This window comes from Aquarana catesbeiana, linkage group LG13, assembly GCF_042186555.1.
Source record: "Aquarana catesbeiana isolate 2022-GZ linkage group LG13, ASM4218655v1, whole genome shotgun sequence".
In the NCBI taxonomy this organism is placed as follows: domain Eukaryota; kingdom Metazoa; phylum Chordata; class Amphibia; order Anura; family Ranidae; genus Aquarana; species Aquarana catesbeiana.
Genome location: NC_133336.1, coordinates 72918487 through 72945170, shown reverse-complemented (window position 1 = coordinate 72945170; position 26684 = coordinate 72918487).

The following is a 26684-nucleotide window of genomic DNA, read 5'->3' as shown; positions in this document are numbered from 1 at the left end:
TCTACACACTGTCATTCAGTAAAAATATTTGCTATAATCAATCAGTGTATGTATAAAAAAAATGTAAACTTTTTTTACATACTGTCACCAGTGTCCCTGGTCACCACCACACCAGTTACCGTATTTCTCGCTCCATAAGACCCACCTGACCTGAAAATTATTAATAATTATTTTTTTTAATAAAGGTAGGGTGTGTTGCTAAAAATAAGTGTAAAAAATAACCTCGTAAGTGGGTACTGCATTCAGATCGCTTTTCAGAGAGTATTTGACAGGCAGGTTTTTTTTCAAATCCCGTCCGGTTTTTTTTTTTTTTTAAATCCAGTCGTTATTTAAAAATCCAGTCTGGGTTTTTTTCAACTCCAGTCTGTTTTTTTTTCAAATGCAGCCTGTTTTTTTTTCCAACTCCAGTCCGTTTTTTTTCAAATCCAGTCTGGGTTTTTTTTTTTAAATCCAGTCCGTTTTTTTTTTCAAATCCAGTCTGGGGTTTTCTTTCAAATCCAGTCCGGGTTTTTTTTTCCAACTCCAGTCCGTTTTTTTTTCAAATGCAGTCTGGGTTTTTTTCCAACTCCAGTCCGTTTTTTTTTTTCAAATCCAACCCGGGTTTTTTCCAAATCCAGTCCGTTTTTTTTAAAATCCAGTCCAGGTTTTTTTTTCCAACTCCAGTCCGTTTTTTTTCCAAATCCATTCCAGGTTTTTTTTTAAACTCCAGTCCGTTTTTTTTCAAATCCAGTCTGGGTATTTTTTCCGACTCCAGTCCGTTTTTTTTTTCAAATCCAACCCGGGTTTTTTCCAACTCCAGTCCAGTTTTTTTTTATACCCAGTCCGGGTTTTTTTTCCAACTCCAGTCTGTTTTTTTTCAAATCCAGTGCGGGTTTTTTTTAAATCCAGTCCGTTTTTATTCAAATCCAATCCGTTTTTTTCCCAACTCCAGTCCGTTTTTTTTTCCAACTCCAGTCCAGGTTTTTTTTTAAAACTCCAGTCCATTTTTTTTTCAAATCCAGTCTGGGGTTTTTTTTCCGACTCCAGTCCGTTTTTCTTTTCAAATCCAACCCGGGTTTTTTCCAACTCCAGTCCAGTTTTTTTTTTATACCCAGTCCGGGTTTTTTTTCCAACTCCAGTCTGTTTTTTTTCAAATCCAGTCCGGGTTCTTTTTTTAAATCCAGTCCGTTTTTTTTCAAATCCAATGCGTTTTTTTTTTTCCCAACTCCAGTCCGTTTTTTTTTAAATCCAGTCCGGGTTTTTTTTTTTTAAATCCAGTCCGGGTTGTTTTTCAAACTCCAGTCCAGGTTTTTTTTCAACTCCAGTCCGTTTTTTTTTTCAAATCCAGTCTGGGGTTTTTTCCAACTCCAGTCCGTCTTTTTTTTCAAATCCAACCTGGGTTTTTTCCAACTCCAGTCCAGTTTTTTTCTAAATCCAGTCCGGGTTTTTTCCAACTCCAGTCCAGTTTTTTCTAAATCCAGTCCGGGTTTTTTTCCAACTCCAGTCCGTTTTTTTTTCAAATCCAGTCCGGGTTTTTTAAAAAAATCCAGTCCGTTTTTTTAAAATCCAGTCCGGGTTTTTTTTTTCAACTCCAGTCCGTTTCTTTTTCTAAATCCAGTCCAGGTTTTTTTTAAACTCCAGTCCGTTTTTTTTTTTAAATCCAGTCTGGGGTTTTTTCCAACTCCATTCCTTTTTTTTTTCAAATCCAACCCGGGTTTTTTCCAACTCCAGTCCAGTTTTTTTTTTATATCCAGTCCGGGGTTTTTTTCCAACTCCAGTCTGTTTTTTTTCAAATCCAGTCCGGGTTTTTTTTTAGATCCAGTCCGGTTTTTTTCAAATCCAATCCGTTTTTTTTTTTTCCAACTCCAGTCCGTTTTTTTTTCAAATCCAATCCGGGTTTTTTTTCCAACTCCAGTCCGTTTTTTTTAAAAAAATCCAGTCCGGGATTTTTTTTACCAACTCCAGTCCGTTTTTCAAACCCAGCCTGGGTTTTTCTTTCAACTCCAGTCCGTTTTCTTTTTTTCAAATCCAGACCGTTTTTTTAAAAAAATCCAGACCGTTTCTTTTTTAAAATCCAGCCCGGGTTTTTTTTCCAACTCCAGTCCGTTTTTTTATACAATTGTGTTGTTAGCTGTGATTTGTCACAGTGATCACATGGTAGAGAGAGGGCCAATCACAGCCCATTTGTACCATGTAATTAGCTGTGGCCAATCACAACTAATCACAATACACAGTGTCTACACACTGTCATTCAGTAAAAATATTTGCTATAATCAATCAGTGTATGTATAAAAAAAAATGTAAACTTTTTTTACATACTGTCACCAGTGTCCCTGGTCACCACCACACCAGTTACCGTATTTCTCGCTCCATAAGACCCACCTGACCTGAAAATTATTAATAATTATTTTTTTTAATAAAGGTAGGGTGTGTTGCTAAAAATAAGTGTAAAAAATAACCTCGTAAGTGGGTACTGCATTCAGATCGCTTTTCAGAGAGTATTTGACAGGCAGGTTTTTTTTCAAATCCCGTCCGGTTTTTTTTTTTTTAAATCCAGTCGTTATTTAAAAATCCAGTCTGGGTTTTTTTCAACTCCAGTCCGTTTTTTTTTCAAATCCAGCCTGTTTTTTTTTCCAACTCCAGTCCGTTTTTTTTCAAATCCAGTCTGGGTTTTTTTTTTAAATCCAGTCCGTTTTTTTTTTCAAATCCAGTCTGGGGTTTTCTTTCAAATCCAGTCCGGGTTTTTTTTTCCAACTCCAGTCCGTTTTGTTTTTTCAAATCCAACCCGGGTTTTTTCCAAATCCAGTCCGTTTTTTTTAAAATCCAGTCCGGGTTTTTTTTTCCAACTCCAGTCCGTTTTTTTTCCAAATCCATTCCAGGTTTTTTTTTTAAACTCCAGTCCGTTTTTTTTTAAAATCCAGTCTGGGTTTTTTTTCCGACTCCAGTCCGGTTTTTTTTAAATCCAACCCGGGTTTTTCCAACTCCAGTCCAGTTTTTTTTTATACCCAGTCCAGGTTTTTTTTCCAACTCCAGTCTGTTTTTTTTCAAATCCAGTGCGGGTTTTTTTTTAAATCCAGTCCGTTTTTATTCAAATCCAATCCGTTTTTTTTTCCCAACTCCAGTCCGTTTTTTTTCCCAACTCCAGTCCGTTTTTTTTTCCAACTCCAGTCCAGTTTTTTTCTAAATCCAGTCCGGGTTTTTTTCCAACTCTAGTCCGTTTTTTTTTTTCAAATCCAGTCCGGGTTTTTTTTTTAAATCCAGTCCGTTTTTTTTTAAATCCAGTCCGTGTTTTTTTTTCCAACTCCAGTCCGTTTTTTTTTCAAATCCAGTCTGGGGGTTTTTCCAACTCCAGTCCGTCTTTTTTTTTAAGTCCAACCCGGGTTTTTTTCCAACTCCAGTCCAGTTTTTTTCTAAAGCCAGTCCGGGTTTTTTTTCCAACTCCAGTCCAGGTTTTTTTCAAATCCAGTCTGGGGGTTTTTCCAACTCCAGTCCATCTTTTTTTTGAAGTCCAACCCGGGTTTTTGGGTTTTTTTTCCGACTCCAGTCCGTTTTTTTTTAAATCCAACCCGGGTTTTTTCCAACTCCAGTCCAGTTTTTTTTTTATACCCAGTCCGGGTTTTTTTTCCAACTCCAGTCTGTTTTTTTTCAAATCCAGTCTGGGGGTTTTTCCAACTCCAGTCCGTCTTTTTTTTGAAGTCCAACCCGGGTTTTTTTCCAACTCCAGTCCAGTTTTTTTCTAAATCCAGTCCGGGTTTTTTTTCCAACTCCAGTCCAGGTTTTTTTCAAATCCAGTCTGGGGGTTTTTCCAACTCCAGTCCATCTTTTTTTTGAAGTCCAACCCGGGTTTTTTCCAACTCCAGTCCAGTTTTTTTCTAAATCCAGTCCGGGTTTTTTTCCAACTCCAGTCCATTTTTTTTTCCAACTCCAGTCCGTTTTTTTTCCAAATCCATTCCAGGTTTTTTTTTAAACTCCAGTCCGTTTTTTTTTAAATCCAGTCTGGGTTTTTTTTCCGACTCCAGTCCGTTTTTTTTTTAAATCCAACCCGGGTTTTTTCCAACTCCAGTCCAGTTTTTTTTTATACCCAGCCTGGGTTTTTTTTCCAACTCCAGTCTGTTTTTTTTCAAATCCAGTGCGGGTTTTTTTTTAAATCCAGTCCGTTTTTATTCAAATCCAATCCGTTTTTTTTTCCCAACTCCAGTCCGTTTTTTTTCCCAACTCCAGTCCGTTTTCTTTTCCAACTCCAGTCCAGTTTTTTTCTAAATCCAGTCCGGGTTTTTTTCCAACTCTAGTCCGTTTTTTTTTTTCAAATCCAGTCCGGGTTTTTTTTTTAAATCCAGTCCGTTTTTTTTTAAATCCAGTCCGGGTTTTTTTTTCCAACTCCAGTCCGTTTTTTTTTCAAATCCAGTCTGGGGGTTTTTCCAACTCCAGTCCGTCTTTTTTTTGAAGTCCAACCCGGGTTTTTTTCCAACTCCAGTCCAGTTTTTTTCTAAATCCAGTCCGGGTTTTTTTCCAACTCCAGTCCAGGTTTTTTTCAAATCCAGTCTGGGGGTTTTTCCAACTCCAGTCCATCTTTTTTTTGAAGTCCAACCCGGGTTTTTTCCAACTCCAGTCCAGTTTTTTTCCAAACCCAGTCCGGGTTTTTTTCCAACTCCAGTCCATTTTTTTTTAAATCCAGTCCGTTTTTTTTTTTCAAATCCAGTCCGGGGTTTTTTTTATAAACTCCAGTCCGTTTTTTTTTTTTCAAAGCCAGTCTGGGTTTTTTCCAACTCCAGTCCAGTTTTTTTTTATACCCAGTCCGGGTTTTTTTTCCAACTCCAGTCTGTTTTTTTTCAAATCCAGTCCGGGTTTTTTTTTAATCCAGTCCGTTTTTATTCAAATCCAATGTTTTTTTTTCCAACTCCAGTCCGTTTTTTTTCAAATCCAGTCCGGGTTTTTTTTTTAAATCCAGTCCGGGTTTTTTTTTCCACTCCAGTCCGTTTTTTTTCCAAATCCAGTCCAGGCTTTTTTCCAACTCCAGTCCGTCTTTTTTTTCAAATCCAACCCGGGTTTTTTCCAACTCCAGTCCAGTTCTTTTCTAAATCCAGTTCGGGTTTTTTTCCAACTCTAGTCCGTTTTTTTTTCAAATCCAGTCCGGGTTTTTTTTTTTTTAATCCAGTCCGTTTTTTTCAAATCCAGTCCGGCTTTTTTTTTCCAACTCCAGTCCGTTTTTTTTCCAAATCCAGTCCAGGTTTTTTTTTAACTCCAGTCCGTTTTTTTTTTCAAATCCAGTCTGGGGTTTTTTCCAACTCCAGTCCGTCTTTTTTTTCAAATCCAACCCGGGTTTTTTCCAACTCCAGTCCAGTTTTTTTCTAAATCCAGTCCGGGTTTTTTTCCAACTCCAGTCCTTTTTTTTAAATCCAGTCCGGGTTTATTTTTAAATCCAGTCCGTTTTTTTTTTTAAATCCAGTCCGGAGTTTTTTTTTAAACTCCAGTCCGTTTTTTTTTCCAACTCCAGTCCGTTTTTTTTTCCAACTCCAGTCCGTTTTTTTTCCAAATCCATTCCAGGTTTTTTTTTAAACTCCAGTCCGTTTTTTTTTAAATCCAGTCTGGGTTTTTTTTCCGACTCCAGTCCGTTTTTTTTTTAAATCCAACCCGGGTTTTTTCCAACTCCAGTCCAGTTTTTTTTTATACCCAGCCTGGGTTTTTTTTCCAACTCCAGTCTGTTTTTTTTCAAATCCAGTGCGGGTTTTTTTTTAAATCCAGTCCGTTTTTATTCAAATCCAATCCGTTTTTTTTTCCCAACTCCAGTCCGTTTTTTTTCCCAACTCCAGTCCATTTTTTTTTCCCAACTCCAGTCCGTTTTTTTTCCCAACTCCAGTCCGTTTTTTTTTCCAACTCCAGTCCAGTTTTTTTCTAAATCCAGTCCGGGTTTTTTTCCAACTCTAGTCCGTTTTTTTTTTTTCAAATCCAGTCCGGGTTTTTTTTTTAAATCCAGTCCGTTTTTTTTTAAATCCAGTCCGGGTTTTTTTTTCCAACTCCAGTCCGTTTTTTTTTCAAATCCAGTCTGGGGGTTTTTCCAACTCCAGTCCGTCTTTCTTTTGAAGTCCAACCCGGGTTTTTTTCCAACTCCAGTCCAGTTTTTTTCTAAATCCAGTCCGGGTTTTTTTTCCAACTCCAGTCCAGGTTTTTTTCAAATCCAGTCTGGGGGTTTTTCCAACTCCAGTCCATCTTTTTTTTGAAGTCCAACCCGGGTTTTTTCCAACTCCAGTCCAGTTTTTTTCCAAACCCAGTCCGGGTTTTTTTCCAACTCCAGTCCATTTTTTTTTAAATCCAGTCCGTTTTTTTTTTCAAATCCAGTCCGGGGTTTTTTTTATAAACTCCAGTCCGTTTTTTTTTTTTCAAAGCCAGTCTGGGTTTTTTCCAACTCCAGTCCAGTTTTTTTTTATACCCAGTCCGGGTTTTTTTTCCAACTCCAGTCTGTTTTTTTTCAAATCCAGTCCGGGTTTTTTTTTAATCCAGTCCGTTTTTATTCAAATCCAATGTTTTTTTTTCCAACTCCAGTCCGTTTTTTTTTCAAATCCAGTCCGGGTTTTTTTTTAAATCCAGTCCGGGTTTTTTTTTCCACTCCAGTCCGTTTTTTTTTCCAAATCCAGTCCAGGCTTTTTTCCAACTCCAGTCCGTCTTTTTTTTCAAATCCAACCCGGGTTTTTTCCAACTCCAGTCCAGTTCTTTTCTAAATCCAGTTCGGGTTTTTTTCCAACTCTAGTCCGTTTTTTTTTCAAATCCAGTCCGGGTTTTTTTTTTTTTAATCCAGTCCGTTTTTTTCAAATCCAGTCCGGGTTTTTTTTTCCAACTCCAGTCCGTTTTTTTTCCAAATCCAGTCCAGGTTTTTTTTTAACTCCAGTCCGTTTTTTTTTTCAAATCCAGTCTGGGGTTTTTTCCAACTCCAGTCCGTCTTTTTTTTCAAATCCAACCCGGGTTTTTTCCAACTCCAGTCCAGTTTTTTTCTAAATCCAGTCCGGGTTTTTTTCCAACTCCAGTCCTTTTTTTTAAATCCAGTCCGGGTTTTTTTTTAAATCCAGTCCGTTTTTTTTTTTAAATCCAGTCCGGAGTTTTTTTTTAAACTCCAGTCCGTTTTTTTTTCAAAGCCAGTCTGTGTTTTTTTCCAACTCCAGTCCGTTTTTTTTTCCAACTCCAGTCCGTTTTTTTTCCAAATCCATTCCAGGTTTTTTTTTAAACTCCAGTCCGTTTTTTTTTAAATCCAGTCTGGGTTTTTTTTCCGACTCCAGTCCGTTTTTTTTTTAAATCCAACCCGGGTTTTTTCCAACTCCAGTCCAGTTTTTTTTTATACCCAGCCTGGGTTTTTTTTCCAACTCCAGTCTGTTTTTTTTCAAATCCAGTGCGGGTTTTTTTTTAAATCCAGTCCGTTTTTATTCAAATCCAATCCGTTTTTTTTTCCCAACTCCAGTCCATTTTTTTTTCCCAACTCCAGTCCGTTTTTTTTCCCAACTCCAGTCCGTTTTTTTTTCCAACTCCAGTCCAGTTTTTTTCTAAATCCAGTCCGGGTTTTTTTCCAACTCTAGTCCGTTTTTTTTTTTTCAAATCCAGTCCGGGTTTTTTTTTTAAATCCAGTCCGTTTTTTTTTAAATCCAGTCCGGGTTTTTTTTTCCAACTCCAGTCCGTTTTTTTTTTCAAATCCAGTCTGGGGGTTTTTCCAACTCCAGTCCGTCTTTTTTTTGAAGTCCAACCCGGGTTTTTTTCCAACTCCAGTCCAGTTTTTTTCTAAATCCAGTCCGGGTTTTTTTTCCAACTCCAGTCCAGGTTTTTTTCAAATCCAGTCTGGGGGTTTTTCCAACTCCAGTCCATCTTTTTTTTGAAGTCCAACCCGGGTTTTTTCCAACTCCAGTCCAGTTTTTTTCCAAACCCAGTCCGGGTTTTTTTCCAACTCCAGTCCATTTTTTTTTAAATCCAGTCCGTTTTTTTTTTTTAAATCCAGTCCGGGGTTTTTTTTCCAACTCCAGTCCGTTTTTTTTTCTAAACCCAGTCCAGGTTTTTTTATAAACTCCAGTCCGTTTTTTTTTTTTCAAAGCCAGTCTGGGTTTTTTCCAACTCCAGTCCAGTTTTTTTTTTATACCCAGTCTGGGTTTTTTTTCCAACTCCAGTCTGTTTTTTTTCAAATCCAGTCCGGGTTTTTTTTAAATCCAGTCCGTTTTTATTCAAATCCAATGTTTTTTTTTCCAACTCCAGTCCGTTTTTTTTTCAAATCCAGTCCGGGTTTTTTTTTAAATCCAGTCCGGGTTTTTTTTTCCACTCCAGTCCGTTTTTTTTCCAAATCCAGTCCAGGCTTTTTTCCAACTCCAGTCCGTCTTTTTTTTCAAATCCAACCCGGGTTTTTTCCAACTCCAGTCCAGTTCTTTTCTAAATCCAGTTCGGGTTTTTTTCCAACTCTAGTCCGTTTTTTTTTCAAATCCAGTCCGGGTTTTTTTTTTTTAATCCAGTCCGGTTTTTTTTTAAATCCAGTCCGGGTTTTTTTTTCCAACTCCAGTCCGTTTTTTTTCCAAATCCAGTCCAGGTTTTTTTTTAACTCCAGTCCGTTTTTTTTCCAAATCCAGTCCAGGCTTTTTTCCAACTCCAGTCCGTCTTTTTTTTCAAATCCAACCCGGGTTTTTTCCAACTCCAGTCCAGTTCTTTTCTAAATCCAGTTCGGGTTTTTTTCCAACTCCAGTCCGTTTTTTTTCCAAATCCAGTCCAGGTTTTTTTTTAACTCCAGTCCGTTTTTTTTTCAAATCCAGTCTGGGGTTTTTTCCAACTCCAGTCCGTCTTTTTTTTCAAATCCAACCCGGGTTTTTTCCAACTCCAGTCCAGTTTTTTTCTAAATCCAGTCCTGGTTTTTTTCCAACTCCAGTCCTTTTTTTTAAATCCAGTCCGGGTTTTTTTTTAAATCCAGTCCGTTTTTTTTTTAAATCCAGTCCGGAGTTTTTTTTTAAACTCCAGTCCGTTTTTTTTTCAAAGCCAGTCTGTGTTTTTTTCCAACTCCAGTCCGTTTTTTTTTTCAAATCCAACCCGGGTTTTTCCCAACTCCAGTCCATTTTTTTTTTATTTCCAGTCCGGGTTTTTTTTCCAACTCCAGTCTGTTTTTTTCAAATCCAGTCTGGGTTTTTTTTTAAATCCAGTCCGTTTTTTTTCAAATCCAATCCGTTTTTTTTTTCCAACTCCAGTCTGTTTTTTTTTTCAAATCCAGTCCGGGTTTTTTTTTCCAACTCCAGTCCGTTTTTTTTTTTAATCCAGTCCGTTTTTTTTTAAATCCAGTCCGGGGTTTTTTTACCAACTCCAGTCCGTTTTTCAAACCCAGCCTGGGTTTTTCTTTCAACTCCAGTCCGTTTTTTTTTCAAATCCAGACCGTTTTTTTAAAAAAATCCAGACCGTTTCTTTTTTTAAATCCAGCCCGGGTTTTTTTTTCCAACTCCAGTCCGTTTTTTTATACAATTGTGTTGTTAGCTGTGATTTGTCACAGTGATCACATGGTAGAGACAGGGTCAATCACAGCCCATCTGTAGCATGTAATTAGCTGTGGCCAATCACAACTAATCACAACAATACACAGTGTCTACACACTGTCATTCAGTAAAAATATTTGCTATAATCAATCAGCGTATGTATAAAAAAAATGTAAACTTTTTTTACATACTGTCATCAGTGTCCCTGGTCACCACCACACCAGTTACCGTATTTCTCGCTCCATAAGACCCACTTGACCTGAAAATTAATAATAATTTTTTTTTTTTTAAAAGGTAGGGTGTGCTGCTAAAAATAAGTGTAAAAAATAACCTTGTAAGTGGGTACTGCATTCAGATCGCTTTTCAGAGAGTATTTGACAGGCAGGTTTTTTTTCAAATCTCGTCCGGGTTTTTTTTTTAAATCCAGTCGTTTTTTTTTAAATCCAGTCTGGGTTTTTTTCAACTCCAGTCCGTTTTTTTTCAAATCCAGTCTGGGTTTTTTTTTTAAATCCAGTCCGTTTTTTTTTTAAAATCCAGTCCGGGTTTTTTTTTCCAACTCCAGTCCGTTTTTTTCAAATCCAGTCTGGGGTTTTTTTCCAACTCCAGTCTGTTTTTTTTTTTCAAATCCAACCCGGGTTTTTTTCCAACTCCAGTCCAGTTTTTTTCTAAATCCAGTCCAGGTTTTTTCCAACTCCAGTCCGTTTTTTTTTAAATCCAGTCCGGTTTTTTTCAAATCCAATCCGGGTTTTTTTTTCCAACTCCAGTCCGTTTTTCTTTTCAAATCCAGTCCGGGTTTTTTTTTTGCACCTCCATTCCATTTTTTTTTTTAAAATCCAGTCCATTTTTTTTAAATCCAGCCCGGGGTTTTTTTTACCAACTCCAGTCCGTTTTTCAAACCCAACCTGGGTTTTTCTTTCAACTCCAGCCCGTTTTTTTTTTCAAATCCAGACCGTTTTTCTTTTAAAATCCAGTCCGTTTTTTTTCAAATCCAGCCCAGGATTTTTTTTCCAACTCCAGTCCGGTTTTTTATACAATTGTGTTGTTTTTTTTTAAATTTAATGATTTTTATTCATATTCATACAAAATACATCACAATATACAGTATACATGTGTCATCCTAATAATAAAACCACCTACTTCACTACAAGATGTATATATCTGTCCTGCAAGGGGTATTCTTCTAGTTTTCTCCCGTTTTAACCCACCTAGCCCTGAACCCTAGACCCAGTTTCAAGCCCACGCTTTATCATAGTTACTTGCACGCACACATCTACTCTTAACTTGGAACCTACACCTTTCCCTATCCTCTTTTAACGCTATACTCTACATAGGGTATTCCATCTTCACAAACCAGGGATTCCAGATTTTTTAAAATTCCTTTATATTCCCTCCCCTTACATATACTATCTTTTCTTTCCTTATTGTTTCTAGACCAATCCTCTACAGAAGGGGGTTTCTCTGCTTGCCATCTCCTAGCTATTACCTTTCTTGCCTGATAGAGGCATCTCCGCACCGCTTTTATTTTCTCCCTCCCATTGCCTAAATTCCCCCCCACCCCCAAAATATACAGTTTTGGGTTTGCATTGAGACTTAGATTGAAAACCTTATTTATAGTCTCAATTACTTCCGCCCAATAACGAAATAGCTTGGGGCATTTCCATAGCATATGTAACAGATCTCCTGTACTTTGACACCTGGGACAATTAGCATCTACCCTTCTCCCATACTTAAACAGTTTTTTAGGGGTATAGTATGCCCTATGTAGGAGCAGTAGGTGTGAAAATTTCTGGGCCGGTGAGACCAAGACCTGTTGACCCCCCTCCAATATCTCTTTCCATTGAGTATCCGACATTGTCCCCAGGTCCCTTTCCCACTCCCTTCTACACTTAAGTTTATCTGGTCCCTCCCTGCAGTTTTTGCAGATGTGTTATTAGAATTCTGCTATTAACCCCCTCGATCCCTCAGTGCTCTCTATTTTTTGGGGAATGGGAGATTGACTCCAGTTCGGGCCTTGTTCTCCAAATTGGGCCTGCAATGCGTGCCTGATCTGTATATAGTTAAAGTATGACTGACTCGGAATACCGAATTCCTCCTTTAAAGCGGCAAAGGTTTTTAACATGTTACCATTATATAGTTGTTCTAATTTAACTATCCCCTTTAATTCCCAGGTCTTGATTTTACCTATCTGTGACAGTTCTTGATAGTTCTTATTATCCCAAAGGGGGCTACACCTCGCTTCTCCCTCCATACCCTTCATGCCCTTAATGAAGTTCCACACTTTTAACATTAATTTAACTGTGGGGGTCCTATAAACAAACGAGTTCGCCTCCAATACCTCCAAAACCAACCTATGAGGTGCTCCATCAATCATTATTTCCGTGTTGTTATTACCCATAGGACCACTACCTGATCTCAAATGTTGCAGCTGGGCTGCCAAAAAATAGCTACAGGGATGTGGGATCGCCATGCCCCCCTCACATGATGCTAACTGTAGTGTTTGTAGACTTATCCTGGAATGCCCTCCCTTCCATACCAGCCCTCTAAACAGCATATCTATTTTTTGAACCATTTTCCATAGATCCATACTGGTGAGTTGTGTAAAATGTACAATAGCTGGGGCAGCCACAGCATTTTAATCAGGTTGCACCTTCCAGCTACCAACAGTGGAAGTCCCTTCCATATATCAATCTGTTTTCTAAATTTCGCCAGCAGAGGGACCAAGTTATTGTTTAGGAAATTATCCGGTTCTATTGTTATATGGATACCTAGATATTTTGTTTTCTCCGCTATTTTTAGTGGGGTTTCCTCCAAACAGGTGCCTTGCTTAATCGGATCTATTGGCAGCAAAACCGATTTCTCCCAGTTTATGGAGAGATCCCCAAAATCTGAAAAGACACCCATCACCTGTCTGAGTGATCCCTCCATAGCTCCCAGGAAGATTAGTACATCATCCGCGTATAACGCGGTCCTCTCCTCCCTGGTCCTTCTCCGGAAACCCTCCATACTCCTATTTTGCCTTATTGCGGCGGCCACTGGTTCCATTGCCAAAGCAAAGATCAGAGGTGACAAGGGACACCCCTGTCTTGTACCTCTCTCCAAGCAAAACTCACTAGAGAGTACATTATTAATTATGACCTTTGCTTTAGGTTTATTATATAGAATTTTTACCCATTTACTGAACGAAGGGCCAAAACCATATACCTTCAATATATGCCAAATAAATCCCCATTCAAGGCTAAATGCAAAATGCAAATGCCTTTACTACATCTAACATCACGACAGCTCTGGAACCCCAATTTTCTATTGGGATTTGTAGATTCAAAAAGAACCTCCTTATATTTTCACTTGTTGACCTCTGGGGAATAAACCCAGTTTGATCCGGGTGGACCAACTTATGAATTATTTTTTGCAGCCTGGTAGCAAGAATCTTTGCCAAGACTTTTGCATCTGAGCATAGTAAAGAAATAGGTCTGTACGATGCAGGTTCCAAGGGGTCCTTCCCTTCTTTAGGTAGTATTATTATTGTGGCCTCTGTCATTGACTCAGGTAGTTTCCCTTCCTGATACGCCCATTCAAACACCCTGAGAAGCTCCGGTAATAATATCTCCCCATAATTCTTATAAATCTCTGCAGGTAGGCCATCCGGACCAGGGGACTTCTTATTGGCCAGTTCCTTTACTGCTGTTTTAATATCATCTAATGTAATCGGGGCCTCCAATGCCTCGATATCCAACCCTGCCAGGGAGGGCAACTCTATTTTCCTAAAAAAATCATTCATTTCCACCCCCTCCGCTGGCCCCCGGGATTTATATAATTCCTCATAATATTTTTTAAACGTTTCATTAATTTTATCTGGTTGGGATGTAATCTCGCCGTCCCTAGTTCTAATAGCGGGAATTGTCGGGGGGGGGGGGGAGAGAATCTGATTTAACAATATGGGCCAATATCTTCCCCAATTTCTCCCCTTGTCCAAATGTTATTTGTTTTTGAAATAGCCTCTTATTTTCAGATTTCCTAGTCATTACCTCTTTATATTACCTGTTTGTTCTCCCACCTTTGATGATTTTCCGGGGATGGTTCACTCACAAGCTCCCTCTCTGCTGCTCGTAACTCCTCCCTGGCCTTCTCTTCCCCTACCGCTGAAGCTTTTTTTATTCTTGAGACCTGCTGGATCAATAGACCCCTCAAATACGCCTTCAGGGCATCCCACATTAACCCTCTTGCTGTGGAGTCCTCATTTAAACTTATGAACTCCCTCAACCTGGTTATAATCTCGTTTAGGTCCTCAAATATCTCGAACCAAATTGGATTTAGCTTCCACATGCCACGTTGCTTATTTATCCCAGTAACCATCCTGGCTGTCACCAATGAGTGGTCTGATACCCCCCTAGGTTGGTAAGTTATATCTCCAACTATATGTGCGGCTAGATCATTACCTAGTACAAGATCTATTCTTGAGAGTGAGGAGTAAGTGCCTGAGTAGCACGAGAACTGTTGTACCCCCAAATTGCTCATTCTCCAGAGGTCGCTCAATCCTGCCTCTTTAAGAAACTGACCCATTCGAATTCCATACAAACCCTGCCCCTCTTTTCCTGGGGGAAATCTATCTATTTCTTTATTTATTGTAACATTAAAATCCCCAACAGCAATGACAGGTATATTCGGTTTATCCACTATAAACTCCAGCAAACAGTATAGAACTTCTAGCTTAAAAGGTGGAGGATTATAAATATTCGCTAATATACATTCCTGATTCCCTATTATACAGTGCAAGAAAACATACCTACCCCCATCATCTATATTGCATTGCCTGCAGGAAAACACAACTTCTCTCCCAATTAGCACCGCCACCCCCCCTAGAATAAGAGGTGTGTACCGCATGAAACTGATACCAGTATTTTTTATTTCTTATTTGGGTTTTAGTGTCCCTTGTCAGGTGCGTCTCCTGCAGACAAGCAATATCCACACTAAAAGTATCTAGCATACCAAATACCAATGCTCTTTTAGAGGGAGTACCCATCCCCCTGACGTTCCATGAACCTATCTTTAATCCCATTGATTAATCTGGAGTAACGCTGTCACAACAGTGAAGAGGACGATCAAAAAACAACCAGGGGTACCCCCTATATATTTTTAAGGAAAAAATCTTCTCTAGACCTATTATTTCCTTCCTTTCCTTCCTTCCTGTCGTTTTAGCATTCTAATTCTTTCCACCCCCCCTTCTCCCTGTACCACATTTACCCGGGTGTCGGCATATTTTCCATATCCACAAAATAATAACTCTATATTAACCCATGAGACAACAAAACTTCTTTTCATATCATGCATGTCCCAGTACCTAACCATTATACCAATTATCTCACTACAACCCTTAGTATTATCCCCATATTTGTCTGTGTCCTTTGTGTCTTTATATAGTTCAGTGTGTCATGCATTCTTTTTACATTTAATGTGCGGCTTAATACCCTATATTGTATTCTACTATACCCGTACCCAATCCCTCACCCCACCTCACCCACCCCCCCCCCAATTTCCCCACCCACCCTTCCCCCCTTCCCTCCCATACCACTCTAGGTTACCCCTAGGGGCATTTTTAATGGCCAGCCCATACCCACCTACCCTTCCATACCACACCCCACCCTCAACCTCACCAACCCACCCCTCCCCCCACTTCCCCCCTTCCCCCCATATACTCAAAAAAAAACTTATTATAACCACACTCCATCTCAAATCTAGTTCCATTTACCTACTCTCAATACATTCCCACTCCTTTTTGTGAACAAATATATTAATAAAATAAATTAACATTGTGCCCTGTTTATGTGTACTAATTTCAACACTATTCCTCCACTATTTCCTGGGTAATTGGTCTTTCTTATCCTCTAACCATGTTAGCGCACTGTCAGGGGACTCAAAAATCTGACTTCCCCCCAGTGCGTTTATCCGTAACTTCGCTGGGTAGAGGAGGGCAGACGTGACGTTGAATTTCTGGAGGCTACGTTTAACCCCCAGGAACCCAGCTCTGCGTCTCTGTAGGTCCGGGGAGAAATCGGGGAATATTGATATCCTGGCATCTTTATATAAGACCTTCCCCATTTCTCGGGCTTTACGTAAGAGTCTTACTTTGTCCTTATAGTTTAAGAACTTCACTAGAAATGGTCTTGGGGGGTTTCCAGGAGGGGGGGGGTCTATACGGGACTCTATGCGCTCTTTCTATTGAAAACTGTTGAGTGAATGTCTCACCCCCAAACACCCCCACTAGCCAATTCTCCAGAAATACAATCGAGTCTAGACCTTCGCTCCCCTCAGGAACCCCCACCACCCTCACATTGTCCCTGCGAAGTCTATTTTCCATCTCATCAAACTTCCCCGCCAGCTTATCAATTTTTTCTCTCCAGATCTTCACTTCTTGTTTCAGAGGGAGCAACTCATCCTCTATCGAACTTATTCTATTTTCAGCTTCCGACACCCTTTCTGCTCTTTTCTTGAGGTCATTTCGTACTAGGATCAGCTCCTCTTTGATATCTTTCATTTGGTCTCCTAGAACCCCTAAGGACTGCTTACATGCGTTTATTGCCAGTAAAATGTCTTTTAAGGAGGGCTCTTCTTCTGCCATACACACTGGGGTAGCTGAGGCCTCAATTTCTTTACTAGAGGCTCCTGAGCCTTTTGTAGAGGGAATTTTTGTACTAGATGTACCTATATGCAGGCCCGACTGTCCTTGGCTTTTCCTGTCCATTGCTGACTTGTTCTGGGCTTGCTGCCCCCCTTTGTTTGGGGTATGCTCTGCTGCAAGAACCATTTTCTCTAACTTCGCGGACGCTGCAACCGCCGCTGCTGTTGCCCCTGTCACTTTAGGGTGAAGGCCTTTTTCCTTCTCCTTATCTTTGGCTGACCGTAGGGACTGGATTCCCATAGTATCATGATTGGGGTGCTCTTCTCCCTTTCTTCTCCCTGACATAATTGTTTTCACCTTGTAGAATTATTCTTTATACCACCTGTACAGCCCGTATCAAAATATAGTTGTTTGCACAGAAGAAGAGTTGTTTGCACAGTTCCGCCAATACCTAGTGTTGTTTGTTATTAAATATGATTAATAATTGACGTTATTTCAGCCCAGAGAGGGAGGAAAAAAAGGCACATGTGCACAAGTGCCACCCTTTTCAGCATTGGGGGTCTTTTACTCCCTATCACACCACACAATAGAGACCCTGGGCTGGCACAACTCCTCTTCACCCGCAGGGCTATACTGCAGTTTACAGTCTTTCCTAGCGTGCTACTTACACCCTATATTGGGCCACTCCCCCAGGATTCCAAAGCTCACTTTAGATCATACAGTCCTGCTAGGGGCCATTAGTACATCTCACGATAGTCTTTGCTATTTATTCAGTGAAAAAAATGCAGGAACCACCAGGCAATATCAAAGAAGGTTAATACGATACCACACTGCAGAGGATACTTCAAGCCTGGTTTCTAAAAACACGTGGGACCGGAGAATTGCTTCTGTGTTCTCCACAGCTGTTCACCAGAGCGCTATGTGACGACCTCCGGCTTGTTGCTCATACCGCCACCCCAGCCAGCACACCATGCCCCCGAACTCCAAGCAGGTAGATTTCACAGCATGGCTACTTCTTTCGCTGCTGCGCTCACTGAAGCCCTGCCTCTGACAGTCTCTGACTTTCGGCGTCCTCCTCCTCCTCCAATCTCACTCGCCGGCATCCGAGTCACACTCTCCCTCGTCTGTCTCACACCTCCTCCACCAGACTCCGGTTCGTCTCACTGCTCCGGCCAACAGTGCTCAGGGAGTATGCGATTCATAGGCGGCACAGCAGGGGGAACCGTGGATAAGCACCTACATATTACCACAGGGAGACTGGGCTATCCACAGGGCTTCATAATCCAGGAGCGGGACAAACACACGCTCTCACTCCGCTACTCTCACCTCCATCCGCTTCCGGCCACGCCCTGTACAATTGTGTTGTTAGCTGTGATTTGTCACAGTGATCACATGGTAGAGAGAGGGCCAATCACAGCCCATTTGTACCATGTAATTAGCTGTGGCCAATCACAGCTAATCACACACTGTCATTCAGTAAAAATATTTGCTATAATCAATCAGCGTATGTATAAAAAAAATGTAAACTTTTTTTACATACTGTCACCAGTGTCCCTGGTCACCACCACACCAGTTACCGTATTTCTCGCTCCATAAGACCCATCTGACCGGAAAATTATTAATAAAATTTTTTCTTAATAAAGGTAGGGTGTGTTGCTAAAAAATAAGTGTAAAAAATAACCTCGTAAGTGGGTACTGCATTCAGATCGCTTTTCAGAGAGTATTTGATATGCAGGTTTTTTTTTCAAATCCAGCCCGTTTTTTTTTTTTAAATCCAGTCTGTTTTTTTTCAAATCCAGTCCGGGTTTTCCTTTCAACTCCAGTCCGTTTTTTTTTCAAATCCAGTCTGTTTTTATTTTCAACTCCAGTCCGTTTTTTCAAATCCAATCCGGGTTTTTTTTTTCCAACTCCAGTCCGTTTTTTCCAAATCCAGTCCGGGTTTTTTTTTCCAACTCCAGTCCGTTTTTTTTTTAAATCCAGTCTGGGTTTTTTTTCCAACTCCAGTCCGTTTCTTTTTTTCAAATCCAACCCGGGTTTTTTTCCAACTCCACTCTGTTTTTTTTTTTCAAATCCAATCCGGCTTTTTTTTTTAAATCCAGTCCGTTTTTTTCAATTCCAATCCGGTTTTTTTTTCCCAACTCCAGTCCGTTTTTTCCAAATCCAGTCCGGGTTTTTATTCCAACTCCAGTCCGTTTTTTTTTTCAAATCCAGTCCGTTTTTTTGTAAATTCAGTCAGGGTTTTTCTTTCAACTCCAGTCCGTGTTTTTTTTTTTCAAATCCAGTCTGGGTTTTTTTTTTAAATCCAGTCTATTTTTTTTAAAATCCAGCCCGGGTTTTTTTTCAACTCCAGTCCATTTTTTTTTAAATCCAGTCCAGGTTTTTATTTAAAAAAAAAATATTAATAAAAAAAATGATCTGATTAGTGCCAGCTGCCAGTACTATGTGATCGATGTGACCAATCATAGCAGACCACATGTCAGTTGTAAACAATGAATGGCTTCTTTTCATGCCATTCATTGTATACAATTGTGTTGCTAGCTGTGATTTGTCACAGTGATCACATGGTAGAGAGAGTTTCAATCACAGCCCATTTGTACCATTTAATTAGCTGTGGCCAATCACAGCTAATCACAACAATACACAGTGTCTACACACTGTCATTCAGTAAAAATATTTGCTATAATCAGAGTATGTATAAAAAATGTAAACTTTTTTTTACATACGGTCACCGGTGTCCCTGGTCACCACCACACCAGTTACCGTATTTTTCGCTCCATAAGAAGCACCTGAACTGGAAATTATTGATAAAAAAATGTAATAAAGGTAGGGTGTGTTGCTAAAAAATAAGTGTAAAAAATAACCCCGTAAGTGGGTACTGCATTCAGATCGCTTTTCAGAGAGTATTTGACAGGCGGGTTTCTTTTCAAATCCAGTCCGGGTTTTTTTTTAAATCCAGTCCGTTTTTTTTTAAATCCAGTCCGGGTTTTTTTTCCAACTCCAGTCTGTTTTTTTTTTCAAATCCAGTCTGGGTTTTTCTTTCAACTCCAGTCCGTTTTTTTCAAATCCAGCCTGGGTTTTTTTTTCCAACTCCAGTCCATTATTTTTCATGCCATTCATTGTATACAATTGTGGTGCTAGCTGTGATTTGTCACAGTGATCACTTGGTAGAGAGAGGGCCAATCACAGCCCATTTGTACCATGTAATTAGCTGTGGCCAATCACAGCTAATCACAACAATACACAGTGTCTACACACTGTCATTCAGTAAAAATATTTGCTATAATCAATCAGCGTATGTATAAAAAAAAGTAAACTTTTTTTACATACTGTCACCAGTGTCTCTGGTCACCACCACACCAGTTACCGTATTTCTCGCTCCATAAGACGCACCTGACCTGAAAATTATTAATAAAAAAAAATGTCATAAGGGTAGGGTGTGTTGCTAAAAAATAAGTGTAAAAAATAACCCCCTAAGTGGGTACTGCATTCAGATTGCTTTTCAGAGAGTATTTGACAGGCGGGTTTCTTTTCAAATCCAGTCCGGGTTTTTTTTTCTTAAATCCAGTCCATTTTTTTCAAATCTAGTCTGGGTTTTTTTCCAACTGCAGTCCTTTTTTTTTTTCAATTCCAATCCAGGTTTTTCTTTCAACTCCATGTGATCGATGTGACCAATCATAGCAGACAACATGTCAGCTGTAAACAATAAATACAGTCCGGGTTTTTTTTCCAACTCCAGTCCGTTTTTTTTTTAAATCCGGTCCGGGTTTTTTTTCCAGCTCCAGTCCGTTTATTTTTTTTAAAATCCAGTCTGGGTTTTTTTTCCCCAATTCCAGTCCGTTTTTTTTCAAATCCATTCCTTTTTTTTTTCAACTCCAGTCCGTTTTTTTTTTTTAAATCCAGTCCGGGTTTTTATTTAAAAAAAAAAAAAAAATATTAATAAAAAAAAAAATTAATAAAGGTAGGGTGTGTTGTTGTTAACCCGTAAGTGGGTACTGCATTCAGATCGCTTTTCAGAGAGTATTTGACAGGCGGGTATTTTTTCAAATCCAGTCCGGGTTTTTTCTTTAACCACTTCCCGCCCGGCCTATAGCAGAATAATGGCCGGGCGGTGGTTCAGTTATCCTGACCGGGCATCATATGATGTCCTTCAGAATAACAGCTGCCGCGCGCCCGTGGGGGCGCGCATCGCAGCGATCGTTGCGGTGTGTCAGTCTGACACACCGCTCCACCGATCTTGATAAAGAGCCTCTGGCGGAGGCTCTTTACCACGTGTTCAGTCATGTCCAATCACGGCTGATCACGATGTCAATAGGAAAAGCCGTTGATTGGCTTTTCCTCACTCGCGTCTGACAGACACGAGTAGAGGAGAGCCAATCGGCGGCTCTCCTGACAGAGGGGGTCTGCGCTGATTGTTTATCAGCGCAGACCCCCCTCGGATGCCCACATTAGATCACCAGGGAAGCCGCCAGGACCACCAAGGAAGCAAGCAACATGTGGATGGCCAGGTATGTACCCCATGGTTATCCACATGTGCAAATTATGCCCAATCTGTGCCAATCAGTGCCCACAAATGGGCACTAACTGGCACCATATAAATCAGTGATGCCCAGCAATGCCACCCATCAATGTCATCAGTGCCACCAATCAGTGTAAACAGTGCCACCCCACAGTGTCCATCTGTGCCACCTATCAGTGCCCATCAATGCCCATCTGTGCCACCTATCAGTGCCACCCATGAGTACCCATCAGTGCTGCCCATAAATACCCATCAGTGCCGCCTATGAGTCCCCATCAGTGCCGCCTATGAGTGCTCATCAATGCTGCATACCAGTGCCACCTATCAGTGCCCATCAGTGCCACCTATCAGTGCCCATCAGTGCCGCCTATCAGTGCCCATCATCAGTGCCTGTCAGTGCCACCTCATCAGTGCCACCTCATTGGTGCCACCTCATTTGTTCCCATCAGTGCCACCTTATCAGTGCCCGTCAGTGCAGCCATATCAGTGCCCCGTCATACAGAAACATATAAAAACTTTTTTTTCAAAATTTTCGGTATTTTTTTATTTGTTGCACAAAAAATAAAAACAGCAGAGGTGATCAAATACCACCAAAAGAAAGCTCTATTTGCGGGAACAAAAAATTTGTTTGGGCACAGTGTTGTATGACCGCGCAATTGTCATTCAAATTGCGACAGCGCTGAAAGCTGAAAATTGGCCTGGGCAGAAAGGTGTCTAAGTGCCTGGTATTGAAGTGGTTAAATCCAGTCCGGATTTTTTTTCCAACTCCAGTCCGTTTTTTTAAAAATCCAGTCCAGGTTTTTTTTTTTCAAATCCAGTCCGGGTTTTTTTTTTCAAATCCAGTCCGGTTTTTTTTTTCAACTCCAGTCCGGTTTTTTTTTTTCAAACGCCAGTCTGGGTTTTTTTTCCAACTCCAGTTCGGTTTTTTTTTTCAAATCCATTCCGGGGTTTTTATTTAAAAGAAAATTATTAAAATAAAAAAAAATAATAATAAAAGGTAGGTTGCTAAAAAATAAGTGTAAAACATAACCCTGTACAGTACTGCATTAAGATCGCTTTTCAGAGAGTATTTGACAGGCAAATCCAGTCCAGTTTTTTCTTTCCAACTCCAGTCCGTTTTTTTTTTTTTCTAATTTAGTCCGGCTTTTTTTTTCCAACTCCAGTCCGTTTTTTTTTGTCAAATCCAGTCCGGGTTTTTATTTAAAAGACAATTATTAATATAATAATTTATATTATATTATATACAAATTATATAATGTGTATGCTCCATCGAACATTTGCTGTCGGACTTTCCGCCAACAAATGTTTGCTAGCAGGTTCTCAAATTTTCTGCCAACAAAACTTTGTTGTCGGAAAGTCCGATCGTGTGTACACAAGTCCATCGACACAAAAGTTCACGCATGCTCAGAATCAAGCAGAAGGAGCCGCACTGGCTATTGAACTTCCTTTTTCTCGGCTCGTCATATGTCTTGTATGTCATCACGTTCCCACGTTCGCAATTGTTGGCCAACATTTGTGTGACCGTGTGTATGCAAGACAAGTTTGAGCCAACAACCTTCGAACAAAAATCCACAGTTTTGTTGGCAGAAAGTCCGATCCTGCATACGGGGCATTAGTCTGTTAGCATAAATTCCATGAAACTTGGTTTTCCTGGAGAATGGGCCCATTGAAGGGAAATTAATAAAGAAGCAGAAGTCCTCACTCAGTCCTCACTGACGTCTCCCATGTTGGAACCCCTCTCAAAAATCGTCCTCTGAAGATTTATATACCCCAGAACACAGGATATGACAAACTCACAAAGGAAGAAGTCACACCTGACCAGACCCTTGGAGCAATCAGAATATTTAAAGTAACACAACACCAGAATAATGAACACAGGCAAAAATACAGCAAAATAGTAACATACAGATAGGCACCTGCCTACAAGCAGATAACCTCTCGATGCAAGGGGAAGACAAAGAGAGGGTGGCACAGGCAGGTAAAGTGTAATTTGAGCTGGAGTGGTTGGCAGGCCTCCCTGGAGTGGTGGGTTGGCCTGGAGTTGTGCCGAGGGGCAAGTTCTGTAAAAAACGTAATTACAACTATATGTAGCTGACAGCAGACTACAGTTATCTGGCACTGCAGACTCACCCTCTCCCTTCTTAGACTGCCTCTGTGTTCCCCTAGCGTCATATTCCAAAGCCAAGCAGGGAGAATTGTGGGAACTGTAGTCTTCCTGAACAGACATCCCTGACCTGTAAAACTATCCAAGAACTACACCTCCCAGCAGGCCATCTGTTCTAGGGAGAGAACTCTGGAAGAGGCTATAAAAGGGTCAGCAGATCAGGCCCAAGCTCTCTTGAATTCCGGTTCTCATCAAGTAAACATCCCCTTCACTGCTGTGTGAGAGGACCGCAGCCTACCATGCGGCAACAAGGCGCTCCCAGCTCCGACCCAGGCGGGACCGACGCCGCTAGCTACACGACGGGCACCACCGCAGCATCGCTGAAAACAGCAGGACCAGACAATTCACTGTTCCAGCAGCCAGTCCATCATCTCAGCCCGTTTTGCAGTAGGAAGAATCGACTTGGATCGCTCTTCAGGAAGTTCCTACACTGTTTCCAGATTGGTAAGCGGGCACCTGCCCACAAATTCAGTACCAGTCACTATCATACTCTACAGGACATTGTATACAGACATTAGAGATGAGCCGAACAACCCCCGGTTCGGTTTGCACCAGAACTTGCGATCAGACAAAAAATGTGTGCGAACATGCGAACACTGTTAAAGTCTATGGGACACGAACATGAAAAATCAAGTGCTCATTTTAAAGGCTAAGTGTTTGGGGACAGGGTACTGCCCCAGGGGACATGTATCAATGCAAAAAAAAAAAAAATTTAAAACTGCAGTTTCTTCAGGAGCAGTGATTTTAAGAATTCTTAAAGCAAAACAATAAAGCCTCTTTCACATGAACGATCCGTTCAGGTCCGTCTGTCAGTTTTTTAGGCGGACCTGAACGGACCCTCTATAGACCTCTATGGAGCGTCGGATGTCAGCGGTGACATGTCCGCTGACATCCGACCCGCTCCGATCCGAAAAAGTGTAATGGAGGAAAAACCTACTTTTCCATCCGCTTTCGGATCGGATCGGGTGATGACGGACTCTACGGTCCGTCGTCATCCGATCCTCCATAGAGGAGAGCGGCACTGTGACAGGTCCGTCGCTGCACAGTGTGCAGCGACGGACCTGTCATCTGCCTGCTCAGCGGGGATCCACGGAGCGATCCCCGCTGAGCAAGCGGATGTTCACGGGGCGGATCATCTCGGATCCGTCCCGTGTGAAAGGACCCTAAAAATTAAATATTCCTTTAAATATTGTCCCCGGGGGGGGGGGGGGGGGGGGGGCTTAATCTGCCTGTAAAGTAGCACATTTTTCCCATGTTTAGAAAGGTACCGCTGCGAAATGACATTTCTACAGGAAAAAATGGAATTCAAAATTGCTCACGGCTGTAATGTATTGCCAGATCCCGGCAATATACATAAAAATCATTTAAAAAAACAGAGTGGGTTCAGCCCCCCCCCCCCCCCTCCAGTCCATACCAGGCACTTCGGGTCTGGTATGAATATTAAGGTGAACGCCACGTTCATTTTTTTTTTTAAATGGTGTGGGGGTCCCCCCCAAAGTCCATACCAGGCCCAAAGGGGAACCCATGCCGTTTTTTCTTAATTCTGTCATAGGGCTCCCCTTAACCACTTCAATACACTATAGTATATATTGTACACTGCACTATATACCTGCACTGTATTATATATACTACACTGAGTGCACTATATACTCTGAACTGCAGCATATATACTATACAGACTGCACTATATACTCTGAACTGCAGTATATATACTATACGGACTGCACTATATACCCTGCTGAAAAATTGGGCCTTAGGTGTTGGTTGTGGCAAAACACGGTAACGCCTCACAGTTACTCTTGTTGGGCGCAGGAACAGTCCCTGCTGTTAAAAATTATTTCAAAAACTGTAATTACATGCCCCTGTTCAATAGGGGCAGAAACATTGGGCCTTAGGTGTTGTTGGTGCCAGAACACTGTAACCCCTCACAGTTACTCTTGTTGGGTGCAGGAACGGTCCCTGCTGTTAAATATTATTTCATTTTATTTATTTTTTTTAACACCGCACTACACTGTATTATATACTCTGTACATCACCTGAAGTGTATTTGAAACAGTACACACTGTATTATATACTGTTTACACCGCCTGCACTGTATTAGAAACTGTACAGTGCCGAATGCACTGTATATATACAGTATCTCACAAAAGTGAGTACACCCCTCACATTTCTGTAAATATTTTATTATATTTTTTCATGTGACAACACTGAATAAATAACACTTTGTTACAATGTAAAGTAGTGAGAGTACAGCCTGTATAACGGTGTAAATTTGCTGTCCCCTCAAAATAACTCAACACACAGCCATTAATGTTTAAACCGCTGGCAACAAAAGTGAGTACACCCCTAAGTGAAAATGTCCAAATTGGCCCAAAGTGTCAATATTTTGTGTGGCCACCATTATTTTCCAGCACTGCCACTGCATGGAGTTCACCAGAGCTTCACAGGTTGTCGCTGGAGTCCTCTTCCACTCCTCCATGACGACATCACGGAGCTGGTGGATGTTAGAGACCTTGCGCTCCTCCGCCTTCCATTTGAGGATGCCCCACAGATGCTCAATAGGGTTTAGGTCTGGAGACATGCTTGGCCAGTCGACTACCTTTATCCTCAGCATCTTTAGCAAGGCAGTGGTTGCCTTGGAGGTGTGTTTGGGGTCATTATCATATAGGAATACTACCCTGCGGCCCAGTCTCCAAAGGGAGGGGATCATGCTCTGCCTTAGTATGTCACAGTACATGTTGGCATTCATGGTTCCCTCAATGAACTGTAGCTCCCCAGTGTCGGCAACACTCATGCAGCCCCAGACCATGACACTTCCTCCAACATACTTGACTGTAGGCAAGACACACTTGACTTTGTACTCCTCACCTGGTTGCCGCGACACACGCTTGACACCATCTGAACAGAATAAGTTTATCTTGATCTCAGCAGACCACGGGACATGTTTCCAGTAATACATGTCCTTAGTCTGCTTGTCTTCAGTAAACTGTTTGCGGGCTTTCTTGTGCGTCATTTTTAGAAGAGGCTTCTCTCTGGGACAGGACTGACAACTCATGGGGCCCCCGGGCAATAGGAGATTATGGGGTCCCCAGGCAATCAGAGGTTATGGGGCCACACAGTATACACAAACACACACACACACACACACACACAGTATACAATCCCACAGTATACACATACATGTACACACAGTATACACACAGTATACACAGACATGTTTCTATTGGCTGAGAAGGTACTGGAGAGGTGGGGCAGCTATAATCTCGGGATTTTTAGACCAAAAGGATGTCGTTAAGGGACATTTCAGAGACAGATGTAAAAAAAACACAGATTTTTACATACTGTCCCTGGTTTTACTGAGGCTGGCAACCCTAATGGGCCCTCTAGTGGCCCGGGGGCCCTCGGGCAGTGCCCAAGTGGCCAAATAGTCAGCCCGCCCCTGCTCTGGGATGACACCCATGCAGACCATTTTGATGCAGTGTGCAGCATATGGTCTGAGCACTGACAGGCTGACCCCCCACCCCTTCAACCTCTTCAGAAATGCTGGCAGCACTCATACATCTATTTCCCAAAGACAACCTCTGGATATGACGCTGAGCACGTCCACTCAACCTCTTTGGATGACCATGGCGAGGCCTGTTCTGAGTGGAACCTGTCCTGTTAAACCGCTGTATGGTCTTGGCCACCGTGCTGCAGCTCAGTTTCAGGGTCTTGGCAATCTTCTTATAGCCTAGGCCATCTTTATGTAGAGCAACAATTCTTTTTTTCAGATCCTCGGAGAGTTCTTTGTCATGAGGTGCCATGTTGAACTTCCAGTGACCAGTATAAGAGAGGGAGAGCGATAACACCAAATTTAACACACCTGCTCCCCATTCACACCTACAACCTTGTAACATTAATGAGTCACATAACACCGGAGAGGGAAAATGGCTA